This window comes from Camelus bactrianus, chromosome 23 (genome assembly GCF_048773025.1).
Source record: "Camelus bactrianus isolate YW-2024 breed Bactrian camel chromosome 23, ASM4877302v1, whole genome shotgun sequence".
Lineage (NCBI taxonomy): Eukaryota > Metazoa > Chordata > Mammalia > Artiodactyla > Camelidae > Camelus > Camelus bactrianus.
The window spans coordinates 34792530-34807948 of NC_133561.1; positions in this window are offsets into that span (position 1 = coordinate 34792530).

Consider the following 15419-nt stretch of genomic DNA (forward strand, 5'->3'; position numbering starts at 1 on the left):
TTCATCTAGCACCAAAGGAACTGGTGGCAGGAGAAAATTTTTATCTGGTTTCTCTGTCTGTTTCCTAGTGCCGGTTTGAAGTTACTGCAGTTTTCACTGTAAAACAGTGTTGGAGCCAGTACTTCCCCATATAAATATATGCAGTGGAGTTTGCTACTGAAAAGGAACTTTGTGTTCCCAAAAAGATAGGTGAAAGAAGGCTTTCACACAGATTTATCTCTCTAAACTCAGTATGTGTAGAGACGTTCATTCATCTTGCACCAAGGTAACGGGTGCATTAGAAACTTTTACTCTGCTTTCTCAGTCTGTTTCCTACTGCCAGTGTGAAGTTCCTGCAGTTTTCACTGTAAAACTGAGTTGGAGCTAGTACCCCCCTATATATATGTATGGACTGGAATTTGCAACTGGAAAGAAACTTTGTGTTCCCAACAAGCTTGGTGAAGTAAGGCTTTCACACACACTTATCTCTCAGAACTTAGCTAGTGAACAGACGTTCATTCATATAGCACCAAGGGAACGGGTTGAAGGAGAAACATTTACTGTTTCTCAGTCTTTTTCTTATTCCCTGTTTGAAGTTGCTGTAGTTTTCACTGTAAAACAGATTTGGAGCTTGTACCTCCCCATATAACTTTATTGAGTGGAGTTGGCAACTGAAAAGATACTTTGTGTTCCCAACAAGCTTGGTGAAGGAAGGCTTTCACACACAATTATCTCTCAGAAATTAGCAAGTGGACAGACGTTCGTTCATATAGCACGGAAGGGAACGGTTTGCAGCAGAATCTTTTACTCTGCATTCTCAGTCTGTTTCGTAGTGCCAGTGTGAAGTTCCTGCATTTTTCACTGTAAAACCGTGTTGGAGCTTGTACCACCCCATATATATGTAAGCAGTGGAGTTTGCATCTGAAAAGAAACTTTGTGTTCCCAACAATCTAGGTGAAGGACGGCTTTCACACACATTTATCTCTCAGAATTGAGCATGTGGAGAGGCTTCGTTCATCTAAAACCAAGGGAAAGGTTTGCAGAGAAACTTTTACTCTGCTTTCTCAGTCTGTTTCCTAATGCCGGTTTGTAGTTCCTGCACTTTTCCCTGTAATATTGAGTTGGGGCTAGTAACACCCCATATATATGTATGGAGTGGAGTTTTCAACTGAATAGAAACTATGGGTTCCCAACAAGCTAGATGAAGGACGGCTTTCACACACATTTATCACTCAGAACTGAGCATTTGGAGAGACGTTCGTTCATCTAGCACCAAGGGAACGGGTTGCAGGAAAAACTTGTACTCTGCTTTCTCAGTCTTTTTCCTAGTACCGGTGTGAAGTTCCTGCAGTTTTCACTGTAAAAATGAGTTGGAGCCAGTACCTAACCATATATATGTATGGATTGGAGTTTGCAACTGAAAAGAAACTTTGTGTTCCCAACAAGCTAGTTGAAGAATGGCTTTCACACCCATTTATCTCTCTAAATTCAGTATGTGAAGAGACGTTCGTTCAACTAGCACCAATGGAACGGTTTGCAGGAGAAACTTTTACTCTTATTTCTCAGACTGTTACTTACTCCCTGTTTGAATTTCCTGCAGTTTTCACTGTAAAACCGAGTTGGAGCTTGTACCTCCCCATATATATGTATGGAGTGGAGTTTGCAAGTGAAAAGAAACATTGTGTTCCCTACAAGCTAGGTGAAGGACGGCTTTAACCCTCACATATCACTCAGAACTGAGCATGTGGAGAGACATTCGTTCAGCTAGCAAAAATGGAACGGTTTGCAGGAGAAACTTATTCTCTGCTTTCTCAGTCTGTTTCCTAGTACCGGTGTGAAGTTCCGGCAGTTTTCACTGTAAAAATTAGTTGGAGCTTGTACCTCCACATATATATGTATGGATTGGGATTTGCAACTGAAAAGAAACTTTGTGTTCCCAACCAGCTAGTTGAAGAATGTCTTTCACACCCATTTATCTCTCTAAACTCAGTATGTGGAGAGACGTTCATTCAGCTAGCACAAAGGGAACGGGTTTCAGGAGAATCTTTTACTGTTTCTCAGTCTTTTTCTTATTCCCTCTTTGAAGTTGCTGCAGTTTTCACTGTAAAATAGATTTGGAGCTTGTACCTCCCCATATAACTTTATGGAGTGGAGTTGGCAACTGAAAAGATACTTTGTGTTCCCAACAAGCTTGGTGAAGAAAGGCTTTCACACACAATTATCTCTCAGAACTTAGCAAGTGGACAGAAGTTCGTTCCTATAGCACCAAGGGAACGGGTTGCAGGAGAAACTTTTACTCTGCTTTCTCAGTCTGTTTCCTAGTGCCAGTTTGAATTTCCTGCAGTTTTCTCTGTAAACCCTAGTAGGAGGTAGTACCACCCCATATATATGTAAGGAGTGGAGTTTGCAAATGAAAAGTAACTTTGTGTTCCCAACAAGCTAGTTGAAGATCGGCTTTCACACACACTTATCTCTCAGAACTGAGCATGTGAAGAGACTTTCGTTCATCTAGCACCAAGGGAACTGGTGGCAGGAGAAAATTTTTATCTGGTTTCTCTGTCTGTTTCCTAGTCCCGGTTTGAAGTTACTGCAGTTTTCACTGTAAAACAGTGTTGGAGCCAGTACTTCCCCATATAAATATATGCAGTGGAGTTTGCTACTGAAAAGGAACTTTGTGTTCCCAAAAAGATAGGTGAAAGAAGGCTTTCACACAGATTTATCTCTCTAAACTCAGTATGTGTAGAGACGTTCATTCATCTTGCACCAAGGTAACGGGTGCATTAGAAACTTTTACTCTGCTTTCTTAGTCTGTTTCCTACTGCCAGTGTGAAGTTCCTGCAGTTTTCACTCTAAAACCGAGTTGGAGCTAGTACCCCCCTATATATATGTATGGACTGGAATTTGCAACTGGAAAGAACTTTGTGTTCCCAACAAGCTTGGTGAAGTAAGGCTTTCACACACACTTATCTCTCAGAACTTAGCTAGTGAACAGACGTTCATTCATATAGCACCAAGGGAACGGGTTGAAGGAGAAACTTTTACTGTTTCTCAGTCTTTTTCTTATTCCCTGTTTGAAGTTGCTGCAGTTTTCACTGTAAAACAGATTTGGAGCTTGTACCTCCCCATATAACTTTATGGAGTGGAGTTGGCAACTGAAAAGATACTTTGTGTTCCCAACAAGCTTGGTGAAGAAAGGCTTTCACACACAATTATCTTTCAGAACTTAGCAAGTGGACAGACGTTCGTTCATATAGCACGAAGGGAACGGTTTGCAGCAGAATCTTTTACTCTGCATTCTCAGTCTGTTTCGTAGTGCCAGTGTGAAGTTCCTGCATTTTTCACTGTAAAACCGTGTTGGAGCTTGTACCACCCCATATATATGTATGCAGTGGAGTTTGCATCTGAAAAGAAACTTTGTGTTCCCAACAATCTAGGTGAAGGACGGCTTTCACACACATTTATCTCTCAGAACTGAGCATGTGGAGAGGATTCGTTCATCTAAAACCAAGGGAACGGTTTGCAGAGAAACTTTTACTCTGCTTTCACAGTCTGTTTCCTAATGCCGGTTTGTAGTTCCTGCAATTTTCCCTGTAATATTGAGTTGGGGCTAGTAACACCCCATATATATGTATGGAGTGGAGTTGGCAACTGAAAAGAAACTTTCTGTTCCCAACAATCTAGGTGAAGGACGGCTTTCACACACATTTATCTCTCAGAACTGAGCATGTGGAGAGATGTTCATTCATCTAGCACCAAGGGAACGTTATGAAGGAGAAACTTTAACACTGCTTTCTCAGTCTGTTTCCTGGTGCTGGTGTGAATTTCCTGCAGTTTTCACTGTAAAAATGATTTGGAGCTAGTACCTCCCCATATATATCTATGGAGTGGAATTTGCAACTGAAAAGAAACTTTGTGTTCCCAACAAGATAGGTGAATGACGGCTTTAACACACACATATCTCTGAACTGATTATGTGGAGAGACATTCGTTCAGCTAGCAAAAATTGAATTGTTTCCAGGAGAAACTTTTACTCTGCTTTCTCAGTCTGTTTCCTAGTGCCGGTTTGATGTTCCTGCAGTTTTCACTGTAAAACCGTGTTGGAGCTAGTAACTCCCCGTATATATGTATGGAGTGGAGTTGGCAACTGAAAAGAAACTTTGTGTTCCCAACAAGATAGGTGAAGGACGGCTTTCACACACACTTATTTCACAGAACTGATCATGTGAAGAGACGTTCGTTCATCTAGCACCAAGGGAACTGTTTGCAGGAGAAACTTGTACTCTGCTTTCTCAGTGTGTTTCCTAGTGCCGGTTTGTCGTTCCTGCACTTTTCACTGTAATATTGAGTTGGGGCTAGTAACACCCCATATATATGTATGGAGTGGATTTTTCAACTGAATAGAAACTAAGGGGTTCCCAACAAGCTAGATGAAGGACGGTTTTCACACACATTTATCACTCAGAACTGAGCATTTGGATAGACGTTCGTTCATCTAGCACCAAGGAAACGGGTTGCAGGAAAAACTTGTACTCTGCTTTCTCAGTCTTTTTCCTAGTACCGGTGTGAAGATCCTGCAGTTTTCACTGTAAACCGAGTTGGAGCTAGTACCTACACATATATCTGTATGGAGTAGGGTTTGCAACTGAAAAGAATCTTTGTGTTCCCAACAAGCTAGATGAAGAACAGCTTTCACACACAATTATTTCTCAGAACTGATCATGTGAAGAGACTTTCGTTCATCTAGCACCAATGGAACGGTTTGCAGGAGAAACTTTTACTCTGGATTCTCAGTCTTTTTCCTAGTGCTGGTTTATAGTTCCTGCAGTTTTCACTGTAAAATTGATTTGGAGCAAGTAACTCCCCATATAAATGTATGGTTTGAAGTTTGCAGCCGAAAAGAAACTTTGTGTTCCCAACAATCTAGATGACGGACGGCTTTCACACACACTTATCTCTCAAAACTCAGTACGTGTAGAGACGTTCGTTCATCTAGCACCAAGGGAACGGGTAGCAGGAGAAACTTTTACTATGCTTTCTCAGTCTGTTTCTTAGTGCTGTTTGAAGTTCCTGCAGTTTTCACTGTAAAACCGTGTTGGAGCTAGTACTTCCCCATATATATGTATGGAGTGGAGTTTGCAACTGAAACGAAACTTTGTGTTTCCAACAAGCTAGGTGAAGGACAGCTTTCACAAAAACATATCTCTCTAAACTGAGCATGAGGAGAGACGTTCGTTCATCTAGCACCAAGGGAACGGGTGGCAGGGTAACTTTTAATCTGGTTTCTCAGTCTGTTTCCTAGTGGCGGTTTGAAGTTCCTGCAGGTTTCACTGTAAAACTGAGTTGGAGCTTGTAACTCCCCATATATATGTATGGAGTGGAGTTTGCAGCTGAAAAGAAACTTTGTGTTCCCAACAATATAGATGACGGACGGCTTTGACACACACTTATCACTCAAACCTCAGTACGTGGAGAGACGTTCTTTCATCTATCACCAGAGGAACGGGTTGCAGGAGAAACTTTTACTATGCTTTCTCAGTCTGTTTCTTAGTGCCGTTTGATATTCCTGCTGTTTTCACTGTAAAACAGTGTTGGAAATAGAACCTCCCCATATATCTGTATGGATTGGAGTTTGCAACTGAAAAGAAACTTTGTGTTCCCAACAAGCTGGGTGAAGGTCGGCTTACACACACAATTATCTCTCAGAACTGAGCATGTGGAGAGACTTTTGTTCATCTAGCACAAAGGGAACTGTTTGCAAGAGAAACTTTTACTCTGCTTTCTCATTCTGTTTCCTAGTGCCGGTTTGAAGTTCCTGCAGTTTTCACTGTAAAACCGATTTGGTGCTAGTACCTCCCCATATATATGTATGGAGTGGGGTTTGCAACTGAAAAGAAACTTTACGTTCCCAACAAGCTAGATGAAAGACGGCTTTCACACACATTTATCACTCTAATCTCAGTATGTGGAGAGACGATCGTTCATCTAGCACCAAGGGAACGGTTTGCAAGAGAAACTTTTACTCTGCTTTGTCAGTTTTTTCTTAGTCCCTGTTTGAAGTTCCTGAAGGTTTCACTGTAAAAGCGAGTTGGAGCAAGTACCTCCCCATATATATGTATGCAGTGGGCTTTGCAACTGAAAAGAAACTTTGTGTTCCCAACAAGCTAGGTGAAGGACTGCTTTAACACACATATATAACTCAGAACTGAGCATGTGGAGATACATTCGTTCAGCTAGCAAAAATGGAACGGTTTGCAGGAGATACTTCTTCTCTGCTTTCTCAGTCTTTTTCCATGCTCCGGATTGTAGATCCTGTATTTTTCACTTTAAAGTCGAGATGGAGCTTGTAACTCCCCATATATATGTATGGAGTGAGTTTTTCAACTGAATAGAAACTATGTTTTCCCAACAAGATAGATGAAGGACGGCTTTCACACACATTTATCACTCTGAACTGAGCATTTGGAGAGGCTTTCGTTCATCTAGCACCAAGGGAACGGGTTGCAGGAAAAACTTGTACTCTGCTTTCTCATTCTGTTTCCTAGTGCCGGTTTGAAGTTCTGGCAGTTTTCATTGTAAAAATGAGTTGGAGCTTGTACCTCCACATATATATGTATGGGTTGGGGTTTGCAACTGAAAAGAAACTTCGTGTTCCCAACAAGCTAGTTGAAGGATGGCTTTCAAACCCATTTATCTCTCTAAACTCAGTATGTGGAGAGACGTTCGTTCACCTAGCACCAAGGGAACGGGTTGCAGGAGAATCTTTTACTCTGCTTTCTCAGTATTTTTCCTAGTGCCGGTTTGATGTTCCTGCAGTTTTCACTCTACAACAGAATTTTAGCTAGTACCTCCCCATACATCCCTATGGATTGGAGTTTGCAACTGAAAAGCAACTTTGTGTTCTCAACAAGCTAGGAGAAGGACGGCTTTCACACACAATTATTTCTCAGAAATAAATATGTGGAGAGACTTTCGTTCATCTAGAACCAAGGGAATGGTTTGCAGGAGAAACTTTTACTCTGCTTTCTCAGTCTGTTTCCTAGTTCCGGTGTGATATTCCTCCAGTTTTCACTGTAAAACCGAGTTGGAGAAAGTACCACCCCATATATCTGTATGGAGTGGAGTTGGCAACTGAAAAGAAACTTTGTGTTCCCAACAAGCTAGGTGAAGGACGGCTTTCACACACACTTATTTCTCAGAAATGAGCATGTGAAGAGACGTTCGTTCATCTAGCAACAAGGGAAAGTGTTGCAGGAGAAAATTTTACTCTGCTTTCTCAGTCTGTTTCCTAGTGTCTTTTTGAAGTTCCTGCATTTTCACTGTAAAACCGAGTTGGAGCTAGTATTTACCCATATATCTGTATGGAGCAGTGTTTGCAACTGAATAGAAACTATGGGTTCCCAACAACTAGATGAAGGACGGTTTTCACACACAATTATTTCTCAGAACTGAGCATGTGAAGAGACGTTCGTTCATCTAGCACAAATTGAAAGGTTTACAGGGGAAATTTTACTCTGATTTCTCAGTCTGTTTCTTAGTCCCTGTTTGAATTTCCTGCAGTTATCACTGTAAAACCGTGTTGGAGCTAGTAACTCCCCGTATATATGTATGGAGTGGAGTTGGCAACTGAAAAGAAACTTTGTGTTCCCAACAAGATAGGTGAAGGACGGCTTTCACACACACTTATTTCTCAGAACTGATCATGTGAAGAGACGTTCGTTCATCTAGCACCAAGGGAACTGTTTGCAGGAGAAACTTGTACTCTGCTTTCTCAGTGTGTTTCCTAGTGCCGGTTTGTCGTTCCTGCACTTTTCACTGTAATATAGAGTTGGGGCTAGTAACACCCCATATATATGTATGGCGTGGATTTTTCAACTGAATAGAAACTATGGGTTCCCAACAACTAGATGAAGGACGGTTTTCACACACAATTATTTCTCAGAACTGAGCATGTGAAGAGACGTTCGTTCATCTAGCACCAATGGAACGTTTTGCAGGAGAAACTTTTACTCTGATTTCTCAGTCTGTTTCTTAGTCCCTGTTTCAAGTTCCTGCAGTTTTCAGTGTAAAATGGAGTTGGAGCTAGTATCTCCCCATATATATGTATGGACTGGAGTTTGCCACTGGAAAGAAACTTTGTGTTCCCAACAAGCTTGGTGAAGGAAGGCTTTCACACACACTTATCTCTCAGAACTTAGCAAGTGAACAGACGTTCATTCATATAGCACCAAGGGAACGGGTTGCAGGAGAAATTTTACTCTGATTTCTCAGTCTTTTTCTTATTCCCTGTTTGAATTTGCTTAAGTTTTCACTGTAAAATCGATTTGGAGCTTGTACATCCCCATATAACTTTATGGAGTGGAGTTGGCAACTGAAAAGAAACTTTGTTTTCCCAACAAGCTTGGTGAAGGAAGGCTTTCACACACAATTATCTCTCAGAACTTAGCAAGTGGACAGACGTTCATTCATATAGCACCAAGGGAACGGGTTGCAGGAGAAACTTTTACTCTGCTTTCTCAGTCTGTTTCCTAGTGCCAGTGTGAAGTTCCTGCAGTTTCCACTGTAAAACCGAGTTGGAGCTAATACCACCCCATATATATGTATGGAGTGGAGTTGGCAACTGAAAAGTAACTTTGTGTTCCCAACAAGATAGGTGAAGGACGGCTTTCACACACAATTATTTCTCAGAACTGAGCATGTGGAGATGCTTTCGTTCATCTAAAACCAAGGGAACGGTTTGCAGGAGAAACTTTTACTCTGCTTTCTCAGTCTGTTTCCTAATGCCGGTTTGTAGTTCCTGCACTTTTCACTGTAATATTGAGTTGGGGCTAGTAACACCCCATGTATATGTATGGAGTGGAGTTTTCAACTGAATAGAAACTATGGGTTCCCAACAAGCTAGATGAAGGACGGCTTTCACACCCATTTATCTCTCTAAATTCAGTATGTGAAGAGACGTTCGTTCAACTAGAACCAATGGAACGGTTTGCAGGAGAAACTTTTACTCTTATTTCTCAGTCTGTTACTTACTCCCTGTTTGAAGTTCCTGCAGTTTTCACTGTAAAACCGAGTTGGAGCTTGTACCTCCCCATATATATGTATGGAGTGGAGTTTGCAAGTGAAAAGAAACATTGTGTTCCCTACAAGTTAGGTGAAGGACGGCTTTAACACTCACATATCACTCAGAACTGAGCATGTGGAGAGACCTTCGTTCAGCTAGCAAAAATGGAACGGTTTGCAGGAGAAACTTGTACTCTGCTTTCTCAGTCTGTTTCCTAGTACCGGTGTGAAGTTCCGGCAGTTTTCACTGTAAAAATTAGTTGGAGCTTGTACCTCCACATATATATGTATGGATTGGGGTTTGCAACTGAAAAGAAACTTTGTGTTCCCAAAAAGCTAGTTGAAGAATGTCTTTCACACCCATTTATCTCTCTAAACTCAGTATGTGGAGAGACGTTCATTCAGCTAGCACAAAGGGAACGGGTTTCAGGAGAATCTTTTACTGTTTCTCAGTCTTTTTCTTATTCCCTGTTTGAAGTTGCTGCAGTTTTCACTGTAAAACAGATTTGGAGGTTGTACCTCCCATATAACTTTATGGAGTGGAGTTGGCAACTGAAAAGATACTTTGTGTTCCCAACAAGCTTGGTGAAGAAAGGCTTTCACACACAATTATCTCTCAGAACTTAGCAAGTGGACAGACTTTCGTTCATATAGCACGAAGGGAACGGGTTGCAGCAGAATCTTTTACTCTGCTTTCTCAGTCTGTTTCGTAGTGCCAGTGTGAAGTTCCTGCATTTTTCACTGTAAAACCGAGTTGGAGCTTGTACCACCCCATATATATGTATGGATTGGAGTTGGCAACTGAAAAGAAACTTTGTTTTCCCAACAAGATATGTGAAGGACGGCTTTCACACACACTTATTTCTCAGAACTGAGCATGTGGAGAGACTTTCGTTCATCTAGCACCAAGGGAACGGGTAGCAGGAGAAACTTTTACTCTGGATTCTCAGTCTGTTTCCTAGTGCTGGTTTATAGTTCCTGCAGTTTTCACTGTAAAATTGATTTGGAGCAAGTAACTCCCCATATATATGTATGGTTTGAAGTTTGCAGCCGAAAAGAAACTTTGTGTTCCCAACAATCTAGATGACGGACGGATTTCACACACACTTATCTCTCAAAACTCAGTACGTGTAGAGACGTTCGTTCATCTAGCACCATGGGAACGGGTAGCAGGAGAAACTTTTACTATGCTTTCTCAGTCTGTTTCTTAGTGCTGTTTGAAGTTCCTGCAGTTTTCACTGTAAAACCGTGTTGGAGCTAGTACTTCCCCATATATATGTATGGAGTGGAGTTTGCAACTGAAACGAAACTTTGTGTTTCCAACAAGCTAGATGAAGGACAGCTTTCACAAAAACATATCTCTCTAAACTGAGCATGAGGAGAGACGTTCGTTCATCTAGCACCAAGGGAACGGGTGGCAGGTTAACTTTTAATCTGGTTTCTCAGTCTGTTTCCTAGTGGCGGTTTGAAGTTCCTGCAGGTTTCACTGTAAAACTGAGTTGGAGCTTGTAAATCCCCATATATATGTATGGAGTGGAGTTTGCAGCTGAAAAGAATCTTTGTGTTCCCAACAATATAGATGACGGACGGCTTTGACACACACTTATCTCTCAAACATCAGTACGTGGAGAGACGTTCGTTCATCTATCACCAGAGGAACGGGTTGCAGGAGAAACTTTTACTATGCTTTCTCAGTCTGTTTCTTAGTGCCGTTTGATATTCCTGCTGTTTTCACTGTAAAACAGTGTTGGAAATAGTACCTCCCCATATATCTGTATGGATTGGAGTTTGCAACTGAAAAGAAACTTTGAGTTCCCAAGAAGGTAGGTGAAGGTCGGCTTTCACACACAATTATCTCTCAGAACTGAGCATGTGGAGAGACGTTCGTTCATCTAGCACAAAGGGAACGGTTTGCAAGAGAAACTTTTACTCTGCTTTCTCATTCTGTTTCCTAGTGCCGGTTTGAAGTTCCTGCAGTTTTCACTGTAAAACCGATTTGGTGCTAGTACCTCCCCATATATATATATGGAGTGGGGTTTGCAACTGAAAAGAAACTTTACGTTCCCAACAAGCTAGATGAAAGACGGCTTTCACACACATTTATCACTCTAATCTCAGTATGTGGAGAGACGATCGTTCATCTAGCACCAAGGGAACGGTTTGCAAGAGAAACTGTTACTCTGCTTTGTCAGTTTTTTCTTAGTCCCTGTTTGAAGTTCCTGGAGGTTTCACTGTAAAACCGAGTTGGAGCAAGTACCCCCCCATATATATGTATGGAGTGGGCTTTGCAACTGAAAAGAAACTTTGTGTTCCCAACAAGCTAGGTGAAGGACTGCTTTAACACACATATATAACTCAGAACTGAGCATGTGGAGAGACATTCGTTCAGCTAGCAAAAATGGAACGGTTTGCAAGAGATACTTGTTCTCTGCTTTCTCAGTCTTTTTCCATGCTCCGGATTGTAGATCCTGTATTTTACACTTTAAAGTCGAGATGGAGCTTGTATCTCCCCATATATATGTATGGAGTGAGTTTTTCAACTGAATAGAAACTATGTTTTCCCAACAAGATAGATGAAGGACGGCTTTCACACACATTTATCACTCTGAACTGAGCATTTGGAGAGGCTTTCGTTCATCTAGCACCAAGGGAACAGGTTGCAGGAAAAACTTGTACTCTGCTTTCTCATTCTGTTTCCTAGTGCCGGTTTGAAGTTCTGGCAGTTTTCATTGTAAAAATGAGTTGGAGCTTGTACCTCCACATATATATGTATGGGTTGGGGTTTGCAACTGAAAAGAAACTTCGTGTTCCCAACAAGCTAGTTGAAGGATGGCTTTCAAACCCATTTATCTCTCTAAACTCAGTATGTGGAGAGACGTTCGTTCATCTAGCACCAAGGGAACGGGTTGCAGGAGAATCTTTTACTCTGCTTTCTCAGTATTTTTCCTAGTGCCGGTTTGATGTTCCTGCAGTTTTCACTCTACAACAGAATTTTAGCTAGTACCTCCCCATACATCCCTATGGATTGGAGTTTGCAACTGAAAAGCAACTTTGTGTTCTCAACAAGCTAGGAGAAGGACGGCTTTCACACACAATTATTTCTCAGAAATTAATATGTGGAGAGACTTTCGTTCATCTAGAACCAAGGGAATGGTTTGCAGGAGAAACTTTTACTCTGCTTTCTCAGTCTGTTTCCTAGTTCCGGTGTGATATTCCTCCAGTTTTCACTGTAAAACCGAGTTGGAGAAAGTACCACCCCATATATCTGTATGGAGTGGAGTTGGCAACTGAAAAGAAACTTTGTGTTCCCAACAAGCTAGGTGAAGGACGGCTTTCACACACACTTATTTCTCAGAAATGAGCATGTGAAGAGACGTTCGTTCATCTAGCAACAAGGGAAAGTGTTGCAGGAGAAAATTTTACTCTGCTTTCTCAGTCTGTTTCCTAGTGTCTTTTTGAAGTTCCTGCATTTTCACTGTAAAACCGAGTTGGAGCTAGTATTTACCCATATATCTGTATGGAGCAGTGTTTGCAACTGAATAGAAACTATGGGTTCCCAACAACTAGATGAAGGACGGTTTTCACACACAATTATTTCTCAGAACTGAGCATGTGAAGAGACGTTCGTTCATCTAGCACAAATTGAAAGGTTTACAGGGGAAATTTTACTCTGATTTCTCAGTCTGTTTCTTAGTCCCTGTTTGAATTTCCTGCAGTTATCACTGTAAAACCGTGTTGGAGCTAGTAACTCCCCGTATATATGTATGGAGTGGAGTTGGCAACTGAAAAGAAACTTTGTGTTCCCAACAAGATAGGTGAAGGACGGCTTTCACACACACTTATTTCTCAGAACTGATCATGTGAAGAGACGTTCGTTCATCTAGCACCAAGGAAACTGTTTGCAGGAGAAACTTGTACTCTGCTTTCTCAGTGTGTTTCCTAGTGCCGGTTTGTCGTTCCTGCACTTTTCACTGTAATATAGAGTTGGGGCTAGTAACACCCCATATATATGTATGGCGTAGATTTTTCAACTGAATAGAAACTATGGGTTCCCAACAACTAGATGAAGGACGGTTTTCACACACAATTATTTCTCAGAACTGAGCATGTGAAGAGACGTTCGTTCATCTAGCACCAATGGAACGGTTTGCAGGAGAAACTTTTACTCTGATTTCTCAGTCTGTTTCTTAGTCCCTGTTTCAAGTTCCTGCAGTTTTCAGTGTAAAATGGAGTTGGAGCTAGTATCTCCCCATATATATGTATGGACTGGAGTTTGCCACTGGAAAGAAACTTTGTGTTCCCAACAAGCTTGGTGAAGGAAGGCTTTCACACACACTTATCTCTCAAAACTTAGCAAGTGAACAGACGTTCATTCATATAGCACCAAGGGAACGGGTTGCAGGAGAAATTTTACTCTGATTTCTCAGTCTTTTTCTTATTCCCTGTTTGAATTTGCTTAAGTTTTCACTGTAAAATCGATTTGGAGCTTGTACATCCCCATATAACTTTATGGAGTGGAGTTGGCAACTGAAAAGAAACTTTGTTTTCCCAACAAGCTTGGTGAAGGAAGGCTTTCACACACAATTATCTCTCAGAACTTAGCAAGTGGACAGACGTTCATTCATATAGCACCAAGGGAACGGGTTGCAGGAGAAACTTTTACTCTGCTTTCTCAGTCTGTTTCCTAGTGCCAGTGTGAAGTTCCTGCAGTTTCCACTGTAAAACCGAGTTGGAGCTAATACCACCCCATATATATGTATGGAGTGGAGTTGGCAACTGAAAAGTAACTTTGTGTTCCCAACAAGATAGGTGAAGGACGGCTTTCACACACAATTATTTCTCAGAACTGAGCATGTGGAGATGCTTTCGTTCATCTAAAACCAAGGGAACGGTTTGCAGGAGAAACTTTTACTCTGCTTTCTCAGTCTGTTTCCTAATGCCGGTTTGTAGTTCCTGCACTTTTCACTGTAATATTGAGTTGGGGCTAGTAACACCCCATGTATATGTATGGAGTGGAGTTTTCAACTGAATAGAAACTATGGGTTCCCAACAAGCTAGATGAAGGACGGCTTTCACACCCATTTATCTCTCTAAATTCAGTATGTGAAGAGACGTTCGTTCAACTAGAACCAATGGAACGGTTTGCAGGAGAAACTTTTACTCTTATTTCTCAGTCTGTTACTTACTCCCTGTTTGAAGCTCCTGCAGTTTTCACTGTAAAACCGAGTTGGAGCTTGTACCTCCCCATATATATGTATGGAGTGGAGTTTGCAAGTGAAAAGAAACATTGTGTTCCCTACAAGTTAGGTGAAGGACGGCTTTAACACTCACATATCACTCAGAACTGAGCATGTGGAGAGACCTTCGTTCAGCTAGCAAAAATGGAACGGTTTGCAGGAGAAACTTGTACTCTGCTTTCTCAGTCTGTTTCCTAGTACCGGTGTGAAGTTCCGGCAGTTTTCACTGTAAAAATTAGTTGGAGCTTGTACCTCCACATATATATGTATGGATTGGGGTTTGCAACTGAAAAGAAACTTTGTGTTCCCAAAAAGCTAGTTGAAGAATGTCTTTCACACCCATTTATCTCTCTAAACTCAGTATGTGGAGAGACGTTCATTCAGCTAGCACAAAGGGAACGGGTTTCAGGAGAATCTTTTACTGTTTCTCAGTCTTTTTCTTATTCCCTGTTTGAAGTTGCTGCAGTTTTCACTGTAAAACAGATTTGGAGGTTGTACCTCCCATATAACTTTATGGAGTGGAGTTGGCAACTGAAAAGATACTTTGTGTTTCCAACAAGCTTGGTGAAGAAAGGCTTTCACACACAATTATCTCTCAGAACTTAGCAAGTGGACAGACTTTCGTTCATATAGCACGAAGGGAACGGGTTGCAGCAGAATCTTTTACTCTGCTTTCTCAGTCTGTTTCGTAGTGCCAGTGTGAAGTTCCTGCATTTTTCACTGTAAAACCGAGTTGGAGCTTGTACCACCCCATATATATGTATGGATTGGAGTTGGCAACTGAAAAGAAACTTTGTTTTCCCAACAAGATATGTGAAGGACTGCTTTCACACACACTTATTTCTCAGAACTGAGCATGTGGAGAGACGTTCGTTCATCTAGCACCAAGGGAACGGGTAGCAGGAGAAACTTTTACTCTGGATTCTCAGTCTGTTTCCTAGTGCTGGTTTATAGTTCCTGCAGTTTTCACTGTAAAATTGATTTGGAGCAAGTAACTCCCCATATATATGTATGGTTTGAAGTTTGCAGCCGAAAAGAAACTTTGTGTTCCCAACAATCTAGATGACGGACGGATTTCACACACACTTATCTCTCAAAACTCAGTACGTGTAGAGACGTTCGTTCATCTAGCACCATGGGAACGGG